Below are 11,320 nucleotides of genomic sequence, written 5' to 3' on the forward strand. Positions count from 1 at the left end.
CTCCCTACTGATTTGTGATTTTGAGCCTCTTTTCATGTGTTCTTGGTCATTTGTATATCTTCTTTGGAAAAATGTCCATTCAAGTTCTCTGCGCATTTTTATTTTTTTATTTAAAAAAATGTTTTAACGATTATTTATTATTGAGAGACAAAGAGAGACAAACAAAGCATGAGCATGGGAGGGGCCGAGAGACGGGGAGACACAGAATCTGAAGCAGGCTCCAGGCTCTGAGCTGTCAGCACAGAGCTCTACAGAGGGCTCGAACTCACAAACCGAGAGATCATGACCTGAGCCGAAGTCGGATGCTCAACCAACTAAGCCAGCCAGGTGCCCCACTCTTTGCCCATTTTTAAATCAGGGATCTGTTGAGTTGTAGGAGTTCTATAGATAATCCAGATATTGCTACTCTATGCCTTATTAATATCCTTACCAGATACATGATTTGCAAATATTTTCTCTCACTTCATGGGTTAGCTTTTCAATTTTTAATAATAATTCGATGCACAAAAGTTTTGCATTTTGATCAAGTCCAACATACCTACTTTTCTATTGTTATCTGTGCTTTTGCTGTCATATCCAAAAACAATCATCACACATTCCAATGTCACGAAGCTTTCTCCCTGTTTTCTTCCGAGAATTTCATAGTTCTAGTTCCTATACTTAGGTATTTCATCAGTTTTGAATTTTTGCATATGTAAAAGGTAGGGCTAACTTAATTTTTCTGTTTTGCATATCGATATCCAGTTTTCCCCACACCATTTATTGAGAAAACGATTCTTTCCGCCATTGAACAGTCTTGACACCCTTGTCAAAAATTACCCGAGCATACACATGAGGATACCTTTCTGGGCTTTCTATTCTGTTCAATTGGTCTATAAGTCTGTGATGTTAGTAATGCACTGCTTTGTAGCTCTGTAGCAAGTTCTAAAATCAGAAAGTATGAGGCTTCCAACTTTGCTCTTTTTTGAGATTATTTTTGGTGGTTCAGGGTTTCTTAAGATTCCATATGAAATTTAGAATGCATATTTCTTTTTTTTTTTTAATTGCTGGAACTTGGATAAGGATTGCATTGTATCTGTAGATCACTTTGGGTAGTACATAGACATGGGTGTCTTCTGTCTTCTTTATTTATTTTTGTCTTCTTTAGTTCTTTAGACATGGTGTCTTTCCTTGTTTGGACTTATTTAAATAAAATAGCTTATTTAAAGCCTTTGTCTACAAGATTCAATGTATGGGCTTCCCCTAGAACACTTGTTATTGATTATTTTTTCCCATGTATGAGTCATACTTCCTTGTTTCTTTGCATGCGTGAATGCGTCAGAGTTTTTCAAAGCTCATATGGACATCTCACTCTCCAGCCTTTCCTCTGAAGCTGTTTGATTAATCTATTTTTTCCCTCAACTGTTATTTATCTCCTCAGGCAGCTCTGACTAAAATATATGCCTGTAATTTTTTTCTTTTTGACAAATGGCCCCTCGTAGGGTCTTTAGCAGTCAGTTCTGAGTCAAGTGAAATAAAGTCAAGTCTGTCTTTTTTTTTTTTTAAACTCATTTTTTTTTTAATTTTTTTTTTTTAACATTTATTTATTTTTGAGACAGAGAGAGCATGAACGGGGGAGGGGCAGAGAGAGAGGGAGACACAGAACCGGAAGCAGGCTCCAGGCTCTGAGCCATCAGCCCAGAGCCCGACGCCGGGCTCGAACTCACGGACCGCGAGATCGTGACCTGAGCCGAAGTCAGACGCTCAACCGACTGAGCCACCCAGGCACCCCTAAAGTCAAGTCTTTCAAACCAGTTTTCCAGGGAGCCACCAGACACATCAAATAATGACAGTTCTTTGTGAATAAGGTCGGTTCTGTTCTTTCCAGAACTAAGAATGCAGGCTATCACTTTCAAGACTCTGAGTTTGGGAGTGGGAGATGATACTGGGGTAAAGGAAAATGCTAGAAAACTCACTGTCTCACTGTGTCTGCCTTTTTTCTTAAATAAGTGCTCTGAGGCAGTTAACAAGCCTTCGGTTAATTTTCAGAGTTCTAACAAAGTTGATTCTGACCATTTTGCCTGTGTTCTCATTGCTTTTATGGAGAGGTGAAATTTCAGCATTCTTGACTCCACCCTTTTTACTAGTGTCAGTCTAGACCTTTTACATTTATGGTAATTATTGATATACTGGGGCTTAAGTGTTCTAGTTTTTGTTATTTGTTTTCTGTTTGTTTCCACGCTTTCTCTTTTCTAAACTACCTGTGTGTTATTTCAACGATGTTTAGGATTGATCTAGTTTTGCTTATAGTGTTTTTTCTTTGACAGAGAGAGAGAGAGAGAGACAGAGCATAAGCATGAGGGGCAGAGAGAGAGGGAGACACAGAATCCAAAGCAGGCTCCAGGCTGTCAGCACAGAGCCCGATGCGGGCCTCGAATTCACAGACCGCGAGATATGACCCGAGCCGAAGTTGGACGCTCAACCAACTGAGCCACCCAGGCGCCCCTAGTGTTTTTTCTTTTTTTAGCATATTGCTTCATACAGTTTTCACAGTGATTGAAATATACGTATTTCATATGTATATTTCATGTTCATATGTATATGAATTTCATGAATGTATTTCATATTTCATATGTATATATACATATATAACTTATCACAAACTGCTGGCATAAACATCTTACCATTTCAAGTGAAGTGCAGTAATCTTACTTCCATTTAAGTTTCTTTAGTCTTCTCACCTTAAAAAAATATAATTGTCTTAATTATTTTCTCTATATGCATTGAGCACTATGTCAAATGACATCATAATTTTTGTTACAACCATCAAATATGATAAGAAACTAATGAGAATTAGAGTGGTCTATTATATTTACCTCTATGTTTACCCATTTTAGTGTTCTTTTTTTCCTTTCTAAACTTTCAAGCCTTCTTCTCTTATCATTTCCCTTCTGTTTAGCTACTCTTTCAGGGTTGGCTTGCTGTCTACAAGTTCTCTTAGTTTCCCTGTGTCTGAGAATGCCTTTATTTCCTCTCCACTCCTGAAGAATATTTTTGTCCAATACAGAATACATGGTTGACATTGCGTTTCTTTCAGTACATGAGAAATGTTATATCACCTGCTTCTGGCCTCCACAGTTTCAGATGAAAAATCATTTATCATTCAAATCTATGGTCTACCAAAGGAAGTTAATCTTTAGCTGTTTAAAAGAAATTTTTTTTTAGTATTCAGTTTTCAGAAGTTTGATTGTAATGTGACTAGGCATTGATTCTGTTAGGTTTATCCTATTGGGGATTTTCTTGGCTTCTTAAATCTGTAGGTTTATGCTTTTTCCCAAATTTGGGAGTATTTCAGCCATTATTTCTTCACATACATTTCTCAGTCTCATTTTCTCTCTCCTCTCATCTGGGACTTAGATGATATGGATTTTAGTTATTGTCCCACAGGTGCTCGAGACTTTGTTCATTTTTTTTTTTCAATCTATTTCCCTCTGTTGCTCAGATTGGGTAAATTCTATTGACCTTTCCCTAAGTTCACCAATTATGTCATTTGTTATCTCCACTCTACCATTGAATGCCTCCAGTAAATTCTTAAAACTTCAGTAATTATATTTTTCTTGTCTAATATCCAGGTTTTTTCTTTTCTTTTTTAATGTTTTAAAATTTATTTTTGAGAGAGAGAGAGAGAGAGAGAGAGAGCATGAGCAGGGGAGGGGCAGAGAGAGAAGGAGACACAGAATCCAAAGCAGGGTCCAGGCTCTGAGCTGTCAGCACAGAGCTCAACTCGGGGCTCGAACTCACAAACTACGAGATCATGACTTGAGCCGAAGTCAGACGCTTCATGGACTGAGCCACCAGGCGCCCTATCCAGATGTTTTCTTATAGTTTCTATTTTTGTGTGTGTGCCAAATTTCCTACTTTTTATTTGTTTCAAAACGATTATTAATTGCTTCTTGAAATATTATATGATGGATGCTTTACAATTCTTATCAGAAAATCCCAACATCTGATTCATCTTGGTATTGGTGTCTACTCACTGTTTTATTCTGCCATTCGTGTTGTTATCTTCCTGTTTCTTGGCAAGAATGAGTTTTAAAAACTATGTTCTGAAAGTTTTGGATATAATATTCTGAGACTCTGAGTTATTCTCCTCCTCCTCCTCCTCTTCCTCCTCCGCCTTCTCCTCTTTCTTCTTCTTAGCAGGAAATCCTCTGTTGAGATCTAGCTTGAAGGCTGGGCACTCGTATATATTTACCCTCCCCTTTGGATCCTGCTGCTACTATCCTGGCAAAGCAGGGTGGGGCAAATGTGAAAGTACTTACACTAGCCCCGACTTACACTACGTTACTCAGTCTCTGTTGATGGTGGATGGAGATAGAAGCTCAGCTGCCCCCTGAGCTTAGCGGACGCTACTCCACAAGGGAATCACAACCACTCCTGCTTCTGCCATTCAGGAGATGAAAGATTACCTCCCCATATGTCCCCACCAACATCACTTGGTGAGGAAGCCTGAGCACTGCTTCTATAGAGAGGGGGTGAACACCATGGGTAGGGGGTGAAAGCCTTGTGAAACCATGGGGAAAGGAAGAGTGAGATTTTCCCATTGGTGTTAGGCTGGAGTAGGCGGAGTATTGCCAAGACGGTTTCTGTTGTTAGGCTACCCTTGCCCCAATCCTTTGGCCAGGCATAGGCTTTTCTTTGAGTGTTCCTTTTTTCACTTATCTGTTGATGAACACTTAGGTTGTTTCATGGATACTGTAAATAATGCTGCAATGAACATGGAAGGAAATGCGGTTAGCTCTTTGACATAGTGATTTCATTTCTTTCAGGTGTGTATCTAGAGGTGGAATTGCTGAATCATTTGTTTTCCATAATGGCTGTACCGATTTACATTCCCACCAACAGTGCACAAAGGTTCTCTTTTCCCCACATCGTCACTAGCACTTGTTACCTCTTGTCTTTTTGATAATAGTGATTCTAGCAGGTGTGAGGTGATATCTCATGGCTTTGATTTGCATTTCCCTGATGATTAGTGATGTTGAGCACCTGTTCATGTGACGGTTGGCCATTTGAACATCTTCTTTGGAAAAATGTCTACTCAGGTTATTTACCCACTTTTTAATTGGATTATTATTATTTTTTTTTATTGACTTGTATGAGTTCCTTTTATATTTTGGATATTAACCCTTTATCAGATATGTGGCTTGCAACATTTTCTCCCATGGTAGGTTGCCTTTTCATTTCTGCTCTGTCTTGAATTCAGTAACTGAAATAGTTACTCTTTCCCTGTTTTTTCAAGTATTACAGTTGCTTTAGTGGGAGGGCTAGTATAACTCCATTTACCTTTGGGAGGACTAGTCCTGTTCCATTTGCCTTGTTGTGGCAAGATGTGGCAATACTATTCTAGACTTTTGAAAAGAGCCTTTTCACTCATTTCCAGATTTCCATTCAAAAGACTGGATCCCACCCATCCATCTTCCACATGATTCACTGGAGTCAGTGTGGCTTCTTCTAAAAAATTCTTTCATTCTCATTTCTCAGGCGATGAGCACTGAATTCCTCAGACTAAACTTATTGTCTTGAATAGTGAATTACTCTCCGATTTTTAGCAGTTGATTCTATTTTTGCCTTATCTCTCATTTCTGTCTTTCCACTCACTGGAAGAACGAAAAACCCCAAAGGCACATACTTTCAGACAGCTATCATTTCTAATCTAGCCTCTATGCCTCATAAGATGGGTGGCTTAGGCATGTTACATCACCTCTTCAAACTTTCTTGTCCTCATCCGTGATGTAGAAAATATTACCTAACCTCACAGTGTTGTCATAAGTGTTCATATCTAGACCACAGTATTCAGTACAGAAACTGACACGTGGTAGACTCATGGTAAATATGAATTGCCATTATTTTTGCCTGATGTCTTTTCCTCCCTTCCCCCAGTTACACTTTCCCTTTCAGTTTTTCTTCCCCATCTTTTCTTTCATCAGTGCCTTCCCCCCAGCCCCCTTCCCTTTCTCCTTCTCTGTTTTCAGTCTATGATGCCGAGGACAGGATTGGACATACCGTAAGTACTTCTGACAGAGGGAGACACTCTACTGTCAGGAGGATAAAGACAAATGTTTAAGGAAGGATTCCTTATTTCTTATAATTACGTATTACTTTCTCACTGCTTGCTTGCTTGAGCCATTCATTCATTCATTCATTCATTCATTCATTCAAATTTGTCTCACACAAAATGCCAACTGCCTCTAATTTGGCTTTGTTTCTTTCTGGGAAGGAAGGCCCACTTCAACATGGGTGCCGCTGGCACATCTCCCACACTTTCACAGAGTGCCCAGCTGAGACATGTGATGCATGTGATCCTTCTGCCTGGCTGACCTCAGGTATATCTCATCCCTCTTAGTTCACTGCACACAACCCTGGCCCACTTCCAAAACTAATAAAGGCAGGGCATCGCTCTGCTGCAGTGATCTCTGTTCCGTCCTCTGCACCTGAGCCCTCCAGTCTCTCAGGACATGTCAGTCATGAAGCCCTATTTAATGACCATTTCCATCCTCCTGATCTTGGTTCCTAAGACTCCAGGTAACTCAGGCCTCTCTCAAAGGTTCTGGGGTCTTGAGTGTGGTATTGTTATCTTGATGACCTCTGAGATGACTCCCACTCACATATCACAGGCACTACCTAAAAGCCTTTCTGGTCTCAAACAGGTTGGGAACGTCACTCCCAAGGTCCATCTCATGTCAAGATCTCCCCTGGTTCCGCTCTGCCAAGACAAATTTAAGAGGTTGTTGCTTCTTCTCTCCTGGGCTAGTGGAGTATCGAAGCATGAGGCATTTTAGGTAGTGCTGTCACTGGGAGGATAGGTTGATTCATGTGTTTGGTGTGCGAGATTGGATCCAAGTTGGGAGCTATCAGATGAATCAATGGTAGTTTGGGAGAATGAGTTGTGGTGGGGATGGTATATGACCTTAGAGAGAGAGTAATATTAGAAAAATGAGTGGGCATGAGGAGGGGGTAAGCAATTCTGTTTATAGGATTGGTCTGGATTGATGTTCTGGTGTAGTCTGGAGAGGGAAGGCTATTTTTGCTGAATGGAGCTGAGGGCAGAGTTGGGTAGGACTGAAAGTTAGGGTGAAGCTGGTGGTGGGATTGTGTTTTGGATTAATGCTGTGAATTGGGTTGGGTGGCTTGGCTAGTATCCTGTTTGTGTTAAATTTTATAACTGAGCCTTAGGTGGTTAGAGAAGAGACAGAGCAGCAAGTTGGAGTTAGCTGTTTGTTCAAGTAGGTGTGCTATTCAAGCTGGGCATATGTGGGGTGTGTCCGGGCAGGGGTTGGCTTAGCCTGAGTTTGGGGGGTGATGAAGCTTGAGTAAGACAGTTGCATTCATCAGAGCAGAGCCGTGGCTGTTGAAATGGGGAGAGTGAATGCTGCGTGAAAAATAATCTGGTAACTATGTTCAAATTCTTAAAAAAGTTTCTTGGGTGTGATTGGTGGGGGGGAGCACTGAAAAGCAATAAATATAACTGTAGGCAGTGAGGAAAAATGAAACTGGGAGGCTGGAATGTCCTTAAGTGGCTCTCCTTAAACTTTGACATGTACAGAAAGACACGGCAATAATCTCATCCCAGCCCCACAGAGAGCCAAGGTTGTCTCTTTTCTTGGGACTGAATTCAGAATTACTGTTTTCTCCTCCCTCTCTTACTTCTCTTTCCCCTTCCCACCCTCTCCCTACTTCACTTTCTCCTACCCCTTATTTCTCACTCTGTTTCATCCTCTTCACCTGAGAGACACTTGTCCTCATGTTCCGTAAAGTTCAGTTCCCATGTTAGAACAGTGGTAAAAACCACAGGTAAGTTTGCAGATAACAACATAGGAAGACAAGTATCCCATGCTTCACAAGTTGTACATAGTGTTGCCTCCCTAATAACTATTTGATACTTTCACCTGGCAGTTCATGGGCAGGAACTGTTCCGGACAAACTTTTCTGGGGTAACCAAAGTCATTTTTTTCCTTTCATCACCCCAAAACATATACTTAGGAAATTAATGTGTTTGAAAGCTGAGACTCTGTCTTTGCAACTTATGTATTCCTAGTATTGAGGTGAGTGCTTTGCACAGAGTACGTTTATTGAATGAATTAATGAATACATATAAATGACTTATGCCTAAGATATAAATATATATTCTATATTTTATATATTATATATTTATTAAATATATAAAATATATAAATTTATAAATATATATAAATTTTTATAGATTAAAATTTTATAATTACATTTAATATATAATTTTATAATTAAATTTTATAATCAAATAAATTTTATAATTAAAATTAATCTATAAAATTAAATTTTTATATATTAAAAATTTATATATTTATATATATTTAAATATTTATTTATGTATTTTATATAATATATAAAATATTTATGTATTTTATATACATTTATATGTATTATATATATATATATATATATATATATATATATATATAAAGAACCTTACAAGTTGGGTGGGGAAGGATCATGTTTGGGGTGCACAGGTGGCAAAGAAATCATGTATAACATTGCTTTTGGCTGTGTATGGAACTGTTAGAGTCTAGAGCGTATGTTTTGTTTTTTGATTTATGATATTTTAATTTGCCCTTAATACAAGTCCAAAGTGGGTGAATGAGCCAGGCCATGTCTATGGGTGGATGTGAGAAGGTCAGGCAGGGTTGTAGCTCTCACTTCAGGCAGGAGCCCGTATTTTCTGGGAAACTCATGCACAGCACCCCTCCTCTGGCCTCTTCTCAGACCTGTCAAGTCAGAATCTCTAGAGACTTGATGTGAGTATACTTAACAACTCCCCAAGTTATTATAAAGTATGACCCATCTTATTAACCTCCTCCTTCACAAACACAGTTGAGATTTCCTGATCTGGTGCAAACTCTCTCATTCCCATTCCTGACATGGGGAGACTGGGTACAGAGTACAGAGGGTCAGAGGCAAAGCTGATATTTAAAAGCAGATCTTTAACTTCAATTTGGAGATGGAAGGATGATCACAGGTGACATTAAATGAACGTGGATGTTACAATTTGAAATGGCAGGGAACTATATAGGGTTAGCATAGCTGCAGGATTGAGAAACTAGAAATGTCTATAACAAAACCTTTGTTTGTTTAGCCACTGTAAGCAGAATCCTCCTGGGTCTGCCTTGACCTGCTTCCCATGTGGAGAGTGAGGGAAAGGCAGCTTGCCTGATCCTCATTCCTGCTATCTGTGTTCCTATCCATCTTCTGGTGATGGAGGTGACCTTGGGTGCCCTGGCTCCCATCCACTGGATTTGGGAGAAGATAAAAGTCCACCAGTTCAAATATTAGCCAGAAGAGTGTGAGTATCACTCTAGCGGGGCCCTGCAGACCTCCTCCTTTTGTAAGTAGGACGATGCCAAGAGAGGGAGGGGTTCCGTGATGAGGGCAAGGATTAAAGTAGGAAATGCAGCGGTACCCTGATGTTGGAACATGGATGAAGGGGCGCCATTTTTTACCTCCTTGTTCTGGTTAACCAGCAGGCTGGCTGATGCCACAGCAATTGCGTGCCTTCCATGGGCTGGAGTGCCAATTTCTGGGGAAGTCCATATATATATCAGTGCCCAGATGCTATGGGATGTCTGCCATTAAAGACAGAGTACTTTATACTTTCTTTCCCCTCACATTATCTGACTTCACCTAGACTTGGTGAAGTCCTGCTTTCTGTTGACACAAAATTAACAGAATGTTCTTTTTGCCAGGCAGAAAACAATGTCAAATTTGCTTGTCCAATTTTTATTAATGTGGGTGGGCACTGGAGACCTCTGTGTGCTTAGCACTGAGTACGTGGCCTGGCACAGAGTGAGTGCTGATAAATGGATGTGAAATGAGGGGATGGGTGGGTGGTTGAAAAGGTTCTTGAATGTGAAGCTATGGAGTCTGGACTATCTATTGATAGCTGAAGAAGTCCTTATGCCTAAAGACATCACGCAGGAAGACGCCACCCTGTCCTAGAAATCCTCTCATATAGGGAGGCAATGTCACACAGAGAGGAAAGAGCATGGGCTTAGTATCAAATAGAGAAGAATTGAATCCCAGGCCGGGTCAAGTGCAACACTGTAGAAATGTGGACAGAACAAGATTTCTCTTTGAGCTTCAATGTCTTCATCTAAAGAATAGCAGTAACAATAAGCTTTTATGAAGGTTCAATGAGATATCATTTGTAAAATGCCTGACACATGGTTGAAGCTGGACGTATGATATAACTGTTAGTACTGTCTTCTTTCTAACGTTTATTTATTTTTGAGACAGAGAGAGACAGAGCATGAATGGGGGAGGGTCAGAGAGAGAGGGAGACACAGAATCCGGAGCAGGCTCCAGGCTCCAAGCTGACAGCACAGAGCCCGACGTGGGGCTTGAACTCACAGACCGCGAGATCATGACCTGGCCGAAGTCGGCCGCTCAACCGACTGAGCCACCCAGGTGCCCCTGTTTTCTTTCTAATGGCTCCTTTGCCTTTGAAAGTTGTAATAAGTAACTAAATCTATTGATGACTAGCATTTATAGAAAGCTGAGTGAGTGTCAGGAACTTTGTCACTGGGGTATTTCCAGCCGAGGAGCCCATGTACACGTGCACGTATTTGGATGACTGATATATAGCTATCGGTGGTCAGTGAGGGGCTTTAGCCATTTGTGGAAAGCGCGTGGCAGAGGTTTGTACAGTGAGCACATGTGTATATGTTCAATATATGTGTGAATGCCGACGTGTGCACTTGTGCCTGTGTGTGTGCTCCAGCGTGTGCTCCCCAGGTACACGCAGCATCTGTTTCTGTGGGGCCAAGGTACAAAGAGAAACGTGCATGGTATGTGTTTGCTCAAATGCTTCAAAGGACAAAGGCGCGCAGGGGCTGGAATGTGCGTGCCCTGCATGCCCCTGAAGGAGCTCTGTGTGAGAAGCGAACCTCTGTACGGACACTTGAGAACACGTCCAGTGTGTGCCCCTGAAACCCTGGACCCTCAGGAAAAGCCTTACATATCAGCAACAGTGTCTAATATTTAATTACTTCTTACTATGTGCCAGCTACTTTTCTGAGCAGGCTACATATGCTAATCTAACATCACAAACGTTGTTACACCCATTGTGAAAACAATGCAACGGTGGGCTAGCCAACCAAAGTATCTGGCTAAAGGATGATGAGTTATAATGACAGAACCCACATTTGAACCAAGGTGGTTTTGACTCCGGATCCTGTTAATACTCTCAGGGCTTGTTCTCTCGAAATCATGCTTCCCCACTCCTGTTATCACTGCTGCAAGGACACTAAAC

Source organism: Acinonyx jubatus, chromosome A3 (assembly GCF_027475565.1).
Source record: "Acinonyx jubatus isolate Ajub_Pintada_27869175 chromosome A3, VMU_Ajub_asm_v1.0, whole genome shotgun sequence".
Classification (NCBI taxonomy): Eukaryota; Metazoa; Chordata; class Mammalia; order Carnivora; family Felidae; genus Acinonyx; species Acinonyx jubatus.